General features: G+C 40.7%; 1 protein-coding gene across 1 annotated transcript in view; it reads left to right on the top strand.

Moving 5' to 3' along the window:
* Positions 1-13,109, top strand: part of LOC135498977 (atrial natriuretic peptide receptor 1-like) — an 813,512-nt gene that overhangs the window by 16,360 nt on the left and 784,043 nt on the right. Inside the window, exon 2 of the mRNA XM_064789559.1 lies at positions 10,467-11,162. The gene's annotated coding sequence lies outside the window, so the exon portion shown is untranslated. The remainder of the gene's footprint in view (positions 1-10,466; positions 11,163-13,109) is intronic.

Below are 13,109 nucleotides of genomic sequence, written 5' to 3'. Positions count from 1 at the left end.
ACAAATTGCCAACAAATTGGTCTGACTGATAGCAACCACCTTTCACATTTCTCACGTGATTGTCAAGTTGTCACAACAAGTACAGTGAAAACGTGTTAACCTGTCAGTAACACTTGGTAGTGCCGTACTAGAGCCACTGAAGACACTACGAGATCCGAATATCATATTTTTCTGACATCAGAGAGTCTGTAATTGATATGTGTTGCGGCTTGCAGTCGAGGGCATGGTTACACTAATGTTATCCTTTTTAAGTGACTTCCTGATAAGTTTTAACTCGGTGTAAATTCAAGTAACTAACTTAGCAAATATGACATTCTTATGAATTAGTATACAAATTAGTGTACAACACACTCTGCGCCAACAGTCAGAGGTCGCATCGATGTATGGTCACAATCTCTTGCTGCGTGTAGCAAACAACAGGCAACTCACTTTCTCTGTCGTGGTTGGATATATTCACATATAAATAGTTTGATATTAGTAGCCATCTAAGGCACCATTTCTTTCACGTCAACCTTTAATCACATTATTTTGAAAATATAAATTGTTGTTTAGCACGTTCATTGTCTTAGATGATCACTGAAATGCGGAACGGTTTTGTATCTCTTGGCATGTTTTCACTAATTTTTGCAGCATTTCCCGCAGCGCTCACCAGGTTGGGAAATTTGCCTTCAATGCATCTATTAGCAGCATGTTTTATGTCAAAAGACCTGCTAGATCCCATTGTTTAATTATAAGCAGTTTACAATATACGAAGGCCGTTGCCTTGACTTGGTCAGCAACAGCCCAGTAGCATTCATGGAATCCCGCAGGTTGTCGATCCCCTAGACGACAATCAGCCAACATGGCTTCCTAATGTCAAAAATCGTTTCCACCTTGTCAGCTCAGTCGGATGTAACTTGTTATCTAATCAATACTCCGGTACGCAACGATATCCGACATACATTCTCTGTCTTGCCACGCGAGCCCTTTCGGAGTTATGTGTATATACTCTACACACGCGCGAGACATATCAACCAATAAACCGTTAGTTTTATCTAACCAATTGCACCACACGCCTAGCTACAGGCCATGTCAAAACAGAGGAAACAGAAGAAAGAGAGGACTGCAAGGGGCTCGGTCTGCAGCCGACATCTTTGACATCATAATGAATATAAGAAATCCCCGAACAAGCAACCTCCTTCTCAGAGCAGTTATATTTGAATAATACTGCCCTTACGTCTGTGCTGTTACCTTAATATGAAGGATATGTTTTGTAGGAGAGATTATTGAAAGGTGTGGTTTTGAATCGAAACCTTTGGTTACTTTGTTGAAATTTCCTGCACAGCCTGCCTCGTAATCTAACACTGCATTCTTTCGAATCCGACCCAGTGTCGTAATTGTAAGCAACAAGGACCTTATAACATGCGAAGACGAGGGTCATTCTTATGAGTCCCGGGTTATGTGTAACAAAATGAAAATAATTGTACATGTATATCTTCCTACTCGTTCTCTCTGTGACTCCAGTTGTAGCGAGAAGTTGGAGTTAGAATAGAGTTAGGGAAAGGGAAGGCTGTCAACAGAAGACATTTTGAAACATGTCAGTAATCGCCGAATCTTCCCACACAACTGAGACACATAGAACCCGTATTGCGTAGAACCAGGGGCACATAGAACATTGGCTGCATATACAACCACCGCTGATGACAATGTCTTCTATTTCACCATGCCCAGTTCCCCTGGACATGCCGGACGCCAATCAACCAAGAAGGCTTCTTAATTAATATCAAATACCATGTCTACCTTGCCAGTGAATGTCGGATGTTACCTGTCATACAATCAATAGTACTGCACGCAAAAATATCGGACACTGTCCTGCCATGCTTGCAACCTCTGAATTCATCCACATGACTGAGACTCTGACTCATCGATCTAAGACCGTTTCCGAATAGGCAAGCCAAGCCCCCGTAGATGAAATGCGCATTGTCGTTCGACGCCATTCAACATTGTCCAATAAGGATTGACAGTGGGTGGGCGACACCAATTTGTCGAACTGATGCCAGTCACTTTTACATCAATTTCATGCCAAGAGTTCAGAATGGGAGGCCCATGAGGATCTCATTAAGTGAGATTTCTTTCATTGAAGATTGGTTGCCAAGAGAGTGTTTTCACGGTCGGCCATGTTGGAGGGAAGAGCAATGATTTGCCATGTCTGACTTAACTGAATCAAATGCTGTCACAGTCTTTTGGGCTTGCTTACTTTTGTCTGTCCCTCCGACACGGCCGGTGATGACGTCACGTGCAACTGCTCTTTTGACCTAGGCTACGAGACAGGGCAACTCGGATTGACCGAAGGAAAGTGGTTAGGTCGCAAGTGATCAGTTCATTCCCAATGCCAACCAATGTCAATCAACTTACCACCACCTGATCACGACCGACAAGCTTGAGCCAATCAGTATGGAAGGACATTGGCCTGTTCAATGCATATTTTACTGGAGGCGGTCATGCCTCAAACTGATGAGCCGGCCTTAGGTCGGTGAGTCAAGATAATAATTATCCCAATCGTTTTCTTACAACCTTTGAATGTAAGCACCTCCAGCATTCATCATACACCCGAGTAAATGACGATCTGAGATCTTTGACAACTTGCAATTTTTTACGGGAAAAACATGTCAATATTGTGTTAATGCCAGTTTCCGAGACTTCCGGAAACGGCCAAATCAGCTTTAATCCGTAGCTGGGTAATATGATTGACCAGGCATTTCGCGAAATCAGCACATTTCGCTGCTCATACTCATGGTAATGGCATTCTAATCAGAGATTTGGCCATCTTACTCGAAACTGTAAAGAGGCAAATTGACCAGAAATGAGAGAAATCTACCAGTTCGATTCACAACTGATCCGCTACTTGGTAATCGAATTTTAATTGCTATATGGGTCATTTTACAATGCCGCCATGACAACGCCACAGCATGCCATGCTATCTTGACCAATGACAATCATGACAGTAGGAGATTTTTTTCAAACGCACACTGAACACAGAGAGCAATATCGACTGGGTTAAGCCAGGACAAATTGTCATTTTTTCAGTTGATGTTTCCTCCTAGCTTTATAATCCTGACACTAAGTCAAAACGCCTCGGGGCATCACTTGGATTTTGCCTCAAATCCATAATGGCTGCCAGCGTTTGGAATGGCTAACCATGCAATGGTGTAACATTCAACCTTTTCCTTCTACCCCACAACATGTATTAATGGTGCGTACAGAGGTAACAGACGGGCTGTAGTGTATTGGTTCTGTCCCTGACTAGCGGCCAAAAGGTCCCTGGTTCGATTCCCACTGTCGGCATGAGACTTTTGGCAGGTGTCTTTGTTTTACATGCGTAACTCCACCCTGGTCTTTCAGTGGGTAACAGTCTGCATGGCTCAGGTTGTAGCGCTCATTGGGCTTTAGCAACTCATCTGATCTGAAAGGTTCAGCTTATATTCCAGGGGGACAAATGTAAAGAGCTTTGAGAACATTGTACATTCTAAAGCGCTGTATCAAAAGTGATAAAAAGATAATAATTCTCTGGCAATTATACCGGGAATTCGGCTCTGCTCATATGATAACATCTAAATATCCCCAAACGTTTTACAATAGGCTCGAACACCTTGGGGGGGGGGGGGGGGGGGGGGTTACCTGATAAACGAACCCGCATTTTAGTGACTCAAAAACCAGGCAGCTAAATTTGGTCATTTTCACACTTCTTGAAAGTTATCACAAGCAAATGTACCCTTAACGTTTGATGGACTAATCACGTTAGTCTTAATGAGAAAGTTCCGTTTAGTCGCGCCAGCATCGGCCCCAGAGACTGCGGTTAACAGGTTAACCAACAAACAGCCATCGATCATAAGCCAGCCTTTGCAGGTGACAGGACATAATCAATTGAAATGCACTGGGGGTTATTAATACCTGAGGCCATATGAAAAAAAGATAATGTTGATCGGCCCGTGCTGGAGTGGGCGAGCGATGTCAATTGTTTATTTTCAATTAAGGTTCATTGACTTTATAGTCTTATACACTTGAAATAACGATTAAAGAAGAGCAATTTTACCTTTTAAAATGAAAGTTTCCCAGCAAAATAGAATTGATAATTTAGCACCACGGAATCCCGTGTTATTAGTATCAAGGATGATTCCTTCCATTAGATACAACAGTGGTCATTGTGTTAGCTGAACCTCTTTGTATTTAGGCAATTTGCACAGCATATGAAATTGCACTTTTTAATTGTGGATTACTTTATTGGATGGGGGGGGGGGGGGGACATTTTATGCACAATATGTCAACGATCGCCTGACGATGAACGAATCAATGGTATATGATCGCTTGCCCGCAGCACACTTGGCACTGCTTGGTGCGTAATCGAACCACATTTTCATTATTGTCACCTCGTGAGCACTTTCAAATTCGTTTATTCTGGAAGTCAGAAGTCGTTTAAGTTACTCACTGCTCACTTCTATAAGGTCATGGTTGACCTCTACATGAACTTTACATTGATCACCGTCTCTATAATTAAGCCCAGTTGGGTAATTCACCATCAATATATATAGATCTGGTACCCTTGGGACTGGAAGACAACGATGTCGGACAGAAGTGAATAATATTGTCTACTGGCATTTTAGTTGAAGTCAAAGGAAAGTATTAGAATTTAAAAAACGCCGAAACGATTGCAGTTGGCCATACACTTTGTACGTCCTTAAACGTCTGTAATTGATAGTTTAACATGCCACAACTGGCCGCGGGCATTCCAGCTTAATGTTTTGGAATACACAGCCAGGTGCTTGGGTTGGATTACGTTAGACTGTTGGTCCCATTATTGTCATATTTCGGTTAAAGGGAGAGCCAATGGGTTTGTTCTGGCTTTTGACCACATGATATGATCAATGTTGTATTTTCTCGTAATCAATCTTAATTAATAGGTTAATAAGATGTAATCAATTTGCTTTTGAGGACTACCTTCGGGCGCACGACGTAGATATGCAAATTGATATGCCTTGTTAGGGACAGCTAGCGTCGTCCGCATTTTTAACATGGCCACTGCACTAATTGGAGACCGCCATTGTTTTGCAGGAACGATGTCGTATATTTCAAACTCTTGGAATTCAATACTAGATTAATGCAAAAATGCCCATTTTAGTCTGCATATTTCCTTTGCGTCTCTAACAACTGTCAATCAATTCATGGCTGTATTTTAAATTCTAAATACATGTAGTGTCAACTTCCAACCGCGTTGGTTCGGGCTAGCGCTGGCGCCTACGGACTGGAGTAATTTAAGCTATGATCGAATGACGCAGTACGAACAACGCCGGTCTGTGGTGTAATCAAGTCATCTGCAAATTCTCTTCCGCGACAGCGTGATGGAGCGGGGTTTGGGCTATAAAGATACATGGGTCTGGCCACCAAAACAAAGCAAAAACAAAGCTGAAAATTTAATAGATGGAAAATAAACTCCAGCAATCTTTAAAAGCCCTTTTCACAGGAAACGTATGTTAATCATGGCATAAAAGTAACAATAGACAAGCTTTTTCAAGCAATTTACTTGAAGTTGTCCATGTCTTCCAATGTTCATGATATTTTAAATGCTTTTTGTGATGATTTTGACTTAAAACATGACTTTTTTGTCATGGTAAAATTACGCTGCCTGTGAAAAGGGCTTTTAAAATGGCCGAAATTTATTTTCGCAAACTGACAGATACTCTCATACCAGGCGGAGGAAGCCACTGCTGGCCACAAAAAACAAGCAGCAAACAAAAAAACCCATGGTCGCAGACCACATGTTATTTTGTCCGTTGTGCCTATATTTAGGTTTGTTTTGGCTAGCTGTGACATCCTCCGCCTTGTGTGCAAGTGACTATTCCCGTCCTACCGTTACGGTTGTGATGACACTGCATACCTCCTAACGTCATAGTCCTTCAAACTCCCCACGATCCTCCGGGTGCCACATAGGCCGCACAGCTCACAGTGCAGGTGGAACACAACTCATACTACACACTCCTCGAACTCTCGGATTCCCAACGTTACAACGAACAAAGCAACTTTTCGACACAATCACATTTACTCCAGTAACGCTCCTCTCTCCTTCAAGGACGATTGGTAACAATACCAAGAATATCACCAACACGCAGTTGGAAAGGGGCCCTCACACTGTCAGTTCCAACATAGCCACTCATAGTTGAACAGTGACCACTTTGGCCAAACGGGTTTTGAGTTAAAGGACCATTATTGCAGTATGTTTGTTGGTTCATCAGTAAACTATCTGAACGTGTTTGATGCTCTTCCAATTTTGTTGCAGCTCTTAGATAGCAGTCCTTTAAGGAATCATATCCTCGTTACCCATTGCACAACACACCAGACATACGTGTCTGCTTGTTCCTATGAGCCAAGCCATGAACTGCCACACCTCCCAAAGCAGTCAACAGTTTATGTTATACAACTTCTCTCATAAGTAAAGTCCAATAAAATGGCATTATGTACACTATACAAAGGCTTAAGGCCTAAGCTAGGAATACTATAAAGAGCAAAAAGAACTTGAAGATCCTGAAATAGATTACATAGGCCTACAGTAGTACTTCTTCAGCATATTGGCCTATAGTAGTAAGGGATGACGATATTAACAAGGGTGAGGCATCAGTTTGCATAAGAAAAATACCTGCTAACCTAGAGAGGAAATGACGACACAAAAGAAACATACAAAATATTCATTTTGACGGGTGGGCGTAAGGCCCGAATTTAACTTTTTTCTATACCAGTGTACACCTCCAACAAGGAAGGCCCTTTTTTCTGTTGTGTTGAATGGTAAACCAATACATTTACCCACCGTGATAACAACAAGTGAAAAATGCCATGAAGACCATACCTTCACAGACACTCGTTAATAAGAGGTTTTCATAGAAGCACCAAGAATCAAAGCCCTCGTGGAAAACGAATGGAATTTCGAAGCCGAATTCTCAACCTGAATACAGGCATAAGATCAAGTTTTTCACTACCACGAAATTATAACAAAAACAATAATCGTAGCACATTGACATAAGTCTTATTACTTCTGCGCGTTGGCTCCAGTCTCGACTCTACCTCCTGTGTACGGTGAGTACTCAATCACTCTTCATCTTACAGTGTATGGATCTCCGATGCCCCCCAAAAATACTCGAGAGATTACTCGAGAAAAAATTTAGTTACCGATCCACACATTGCTCAGCTACAATCATATTCATTTCAAGACATTCGTATGACTTTCGTAAAACGAAAGTACCTACATGTATTTTATGATTTATCCCAAAGCAATGGAACACATCGCCTCATCATTCGCGTGCTCATTTCAGTCAGACGCGACATCACCTCCGGGGCGGGTCTTACAGCCGTGCATAGCCCAGCAATGTCCTCTCAGTCCCTCGTGAAAGCTCGCGACGATTACGATCGAGGACCACTCGAGAACTTTCTGGTGTGTCACTCATGCTGTTAGAACTGAGAAGTTTTTAGTTTCTTCTTCTTTTTTAATGCCATATTCTGATTGATCAGTTCAAACTTAGTCTTATGGATTTCGTTTCATTTTATGTTTTTCGTACGATTGTCGTATTAAAAACAACAGTTATATTTTACTCCCAACATGCCCAAGGCAATTTAAATTAACAAGAACATCAACCAAATGAACCACTTCTCCTGAAGCGTGCTTGCTCCAGACACGACAGCACCTCCTGTGCTGGTCTCAGCCGTGCACGGCGAGCAGCTCTCAGTCTCTCGCTATATCTCATTCTGCACGGAGCTCGGCAGCTCACGACGACTTGCGTGGACTATTCGATAAGCAGGTATTCGGACACTCTTCGAGTTGTCTGGAATTGCTACTTAGTTATCCAGTGTCTGAAAGTTTATTAGCTACGAGTTGGATTTGGTTCTTTGCTGTTTACTTTATAATTCAAGAGGTAAACCTTAAAAGTAGGAGCCAAAATTTAAACTTGTGAGGAGGTATCGGATAGTTATGTGTTGTGGTAAAGGTCAAACGGGCAAGAAGGCAAGGTTAAACGAGGAAGTAAAATTTTAACTTGCGAGGGATATAAAAAGTTAAACAAATGAAGGAGGTAATCTTGCCATGGCTTCTTTTCTCAAATCGGCATCAATGTGTTCTAATCACATACCTCGGAACACATTCCTTTGATCACAAACCTCGGATTATACAGTGTCTGTGTCCCTTTGGAAAATTAGCAACATTTGCTTTGCTGTTATCGAGCGATGGGTTTAAGGACAAGGCTTTCTCTGAAGTCCTTTTGTTTATTCTGTGTCGTGATATATAGGCCTACTTGGGTTTCATTGGATTATATCATGGATTTGAGTCTTCTTTTCATTTTATATCTAGATCCGTGGTTTGCTCTTATGGAGGCATTTTGAGGCCGTTGGACCTGATGACACAAGTGTAATTGATAATATATGTATTGCATCCAGGCAGTTGTATTGTTTTGTGATTCCTGTAATTCTGTTTCAAAATGGCCCGCCCCTGGTTTTGATTTCGATTCTACCTGACATGATCAATCCATGATTTCGTGCATTTTCTACAATGTTGACGATATCCTAGATAATGTTTGCTGATGTATGTGCTGTTTCATCAGGCAGGGTAAGATTCAATTCCAAAATCGTGAAATGATATCTTTATACTGCGAATTTAAAAATTTAAAAAATAATAATTTGTGACATTCGTCAAGCTTGATTCAAGGTTTACCATTATACATGCTTCCTGAAATTGGTGGCTTGCATTGAAAACTAACTTTTTACCCCTTGTCCGTCATTAAAGGCATTCAAGAGTGTTGGTCGACCATGACTATCTTCTTTGTCCCTCCACCATAAGGCCATGTTTCCCCTTATGACATCACTATTTCGGACACTCAGCGCCCCATTTCTTGAAAGGTGTACAGGCACCACCATTTGACTTGAATTCTTTTAAACGAAGTCAATTCCAATTTCGAGGGTGGGAGTCAGTTCTTTGTTTTCCAACGATTATATCTCCTAGTTCTAAATGGCATTAATTTTATTTTCAAGATTAGTTCTTATCGTTTATGGATATCAACTTCTAGCTAAAATGGCGATACCTATGATCAGCCCTTAAGATTCAGCAGTCCGGCATTTTTTAATTCTTTTTACTGTATGTGTGGGACACACCATACCTCAAAATACATCATATCCATCTTAAACATCGAGTTATACACAAAATTACTTCCTAATACGCTACTATACCTCTTCAAAAATTAAATAAACATGGACACCAAGGCTCATGAGGACTTGAGCCCGTATCTTAGCCGACCGCATAGCGCTATTTTATTCCTATTCCTCTAGGATAAACATGATAAATGATGCACCATGGCTTTGCACAAGGATAAGATCTCATCTGTTGATCAGGGTGCATTGATGGCTCTCGAATTAGGTTCATTACAGCGAATTTCTTGTGAAGGTACCTGTTCGGGAGGCGTCTCCGTTCTCTCTACATACTGTATGCAGTCGCCTTCGGAAGTAAATTTCCACGTCGTTTCGGGCCACTGCATAATCTGTATGACTACTGGACTGATTTTTGCAAACATTTTATTTCTAAGACATAATTTTTTTGGGAACCCAAGTTGCGTTGTACATGTAGTGATCATGCTAACGAAATACATGTACATTTTGTTCGTGTTAATTGACGTCGTGCGTTGAATTTAACATCATCCGCTCGGTAAATCTAGCATCATGTAGGTTCCACATTTAATGAAAAAAATATCCATCAGAAAATTAAAAAAACTGTCCAGCCCACCCAAATTGAAAGTGGTGTCTCAATGATGAATTACTTGAACATTTCCGATCATAACAATTTCTACTGCTCCGAATGCTCTGACATTCGAAGATCTAGTGGGTCTTAATGGTTATGGTTGGTAATCGGGAACGGTGTGGTGGTGTAGTACCTCCAAAATGTTGGATTGGTCCATATTTCATTTTGGTATGAAAGGCAGCAATGTTGCTTTTTGTGTCAAAGTCCAGCAGCTGCATGCAATGTAAATCGATCCATTTCTCGGCAACCGCGATCAGTTTTCGTCCTGCTTTATGCGGGGAAAATATCAGTGATGTTCAGATTATGATCATAGAACGAAAACGAGAGGATTATTTTTTTCTGGCTGGCATCATCAAGTCAATTTTGGATTCTTCGATTGCTTCTAGGCATAACATACATTACATACAACGCAAACTGTTTCAATTCGTTGCAGACATCGGCCAATACAATTCCCATCATAAAAACGAGCATGCCACCTTGTTCTTGCTGTCGAATCAAAATCTGAATTCCCTATTCTCTCAACTAACAAAATTCAAGAATTAGTCTTTATTTGCCCGTTGCAAAATACTAGTACATACGAGATGTTCTATTTCCTGGACATCCTACATAGGCCTACGTTTACATCACCTTACAAACTCGTCAAAATTTTGTTTACATTTTCCAGCGCAGAAAAGCCAATAGAACGCTGAGTGAAAAAGTCTTATTTCTACAATATAAATGTCGAAATCCTCATAAAGCGAAGCGAGCAGAAAAAGCACAGGTTTATGTCTTCGTTGAACCGACTGCGAAAAGAGTGTTGGGACGAATGAGCCATTTTCTTGTGATATAATTGACTCAAGAATGAAAAGAGGTGGACTGAATATCTTTTTTATGGATAAGTGTTTTATGATTTACTGTGTCACTTGAACGCATGTAAAATACTTTGTAAAAGTGTATCACCAGGAAGTATAAAGGAAACGTCGATCAGCTTAAACACTGATTAACGCCTATATCATACTGTAGGCAGCTGAACGAAGTTGGATACTATATGAATCTGATGGAAATTATAGGCTAAGACCTATAAGTTGCAGGACGGTACCATTGCTCTAGATAGTAGACTCACTAGGCTTCGCCAAACAATTATGGTGTCGTCGCAGTAACGAATTATTTGCCCTTCAGTCAAGCCGATCTGCGTTCACTTAACATATCAAGTAGTAAGTGAAAATACAAGGATTCGAAATTTGGATATACGTTGTTGACGAAAGAAACTACAAACTTTTGGATTACGATAATTTAGTTACGTGGTACATTTGACTTCTGGATACTTGATCTATTTGGATTACCTGAATCTTATATTTTGGATGGATATTTTCTCAAGTTGGTAAGTCAATTTATCTTAAAAACCTCTAGCCGGCAAAGAGTATCAAGAAAGAGTCAGCAAAACAGTTACGGTAAGTTTTATTCTTTATTTTGTAGTAGTGGATCCGCGCACGAACGACATACACCGAGATCGCCGGCAGTCATTTGCATCGAGTTGACAGTATAGCAATTGAAATGCCTTTTAGAAAACTTGTTGATATCAACAGCATGGCCTCGATTATTAAAAAAAAGATATACAAAATTGAAGATTTAGTTTCCGGTTCCGGATGCATCAGTGGCGCGGTGCGTATTGCTTGCGAGCGGATCCAGAATTTCGAATAAATGACTGCATTATTTGAATGACACAGCGCGGATTAGACATTGACTGCAAAAGTTTCATAAATAATGTACCTTTTCCAGGAGCAATCGTTAGTGATTCCTGACTTCCGTTTAGAAATGCCTTTTGCGATTTCAGATTATGTGTGTAGAACGAGGCCAGGGTCCAAAACGACCCAGCTGCGATAGATTATGAGATTAAAGGAGGTTGTGTTCTCTTATTGAGCTCTGATTAAGAATTTCGCCATTCTTCTTCAACTTTAGTTCGTATTTTCAAATTATGATATAAGATTGAGAAAACCAGAAGTGACGTCAGCTTATTTGATGATTTACTACATACAAGTGCTTCCACCATGCTCCAATTTGTCTCCCTTTTCTCTGTATGCGACCATTACTTCCTTTTTACCAGAACGGGTCTCACATAGCTAATTACAACTTATGTACATGGCATGAAAAAAAGAAGTGTAGATCATTCTGGATTTTCCTTACGGAAACAATTGGCGAATATACATAGAAGCTAACACGTCGCTATAACGAGCAATCTTTCTCTTGCGCCATTCACTGGATAGTGCTGCTGATTAATGCATTCATTAGAACTCGATAAATACCTAATTGATACCGACTAATTTATTGTTTGTGCACATAGCATAGTGCTTGCGATATTGACGAAATATACCATTAAATTGATTACTGAGTTGTTCATCATATTAGCTAATTAAATTGCCATTGCATGCACTACAACTAGTTTTGATGACATGAGTATTGCTTGGATACTATTGTTCTTCAGAAAAAAATGATATTGTCCGTCTCAAGGAAGGAAGGATTTATATGGATGCTATATAATACTCTGCTACTACATCGTGTCTTACTCGTAGAACCATGTATCAACAAGCATTGCCCGCCAAGTAGGCCCCCTTGCCGAATATCGTACAGTGTTGTCTTCCAAGGCATGGCAATGCTCCCGGACGTATACATTTTGGACAAAAAAAAGTTAAATCGTGCCAAAAGTATATTATGATATACCAACTTTAACGTTATCCATCCTGTATAAGAACTGAGCAGGATCTCTGGTCAGCGGAGATCCTTTGCTGAACCCGAACTTTCGACCTATGTCATTTACGTTTTGATCGAACGTATGCATTCAAACTGTTTCTTATCGTAAAATTTATTCAGACACACGGCTTCCTGGTAAAAAGCCTCGATGATTCGAAATCGTTGATGCCATCGTCCTACACTATACGTACATGTATTATTATGTACACTACAGGATTGTATAAGAAATTACAGTGGGTACTCGTTGAACTGGTTTTGTGGCATGATTGACTGACACCAGGTTTTCCTCATTATGATATGCATTTTAGGACCAGAACGGGGTTTCTTAATGAAGTAATGCCCTGATCTAGGCCTACAGGAAAGTGTTGATGTCCTTGTTGGCACCAAGAAAAAGTTGAAACAGGCATCCCTGATTTCGTGGGCGTGATCGCCAACTGGGGTCCTTTCCTCGGCCTTGTCCCCTTCTGGGCCCCACTAATCTTGACTTAGTAAATTCTAGGAAAGATCAGTGAATCGAGTACCCACTGTATGTATTTTAGATCTACTTAGTCAACCTCAACATGCTCAATAGAAACTAGAA

This window comes from Lineus longissimus, chromosome 14, assembly GCF_910592395.1.
Source record: "Lineus longissimus chromosome 14, tnLinLong1.2, whole genome shotgun sequence".
NCBI classification, from domain to species: Eukaryota; Metazoa; Nemertea; class Pilidiophora; order Heteronemertea; family Lineidae; genus Lineus; species Lineus longissimus.
This window is presented reverse-complemented; position numbering and strand designations above follow the sequence as displayed.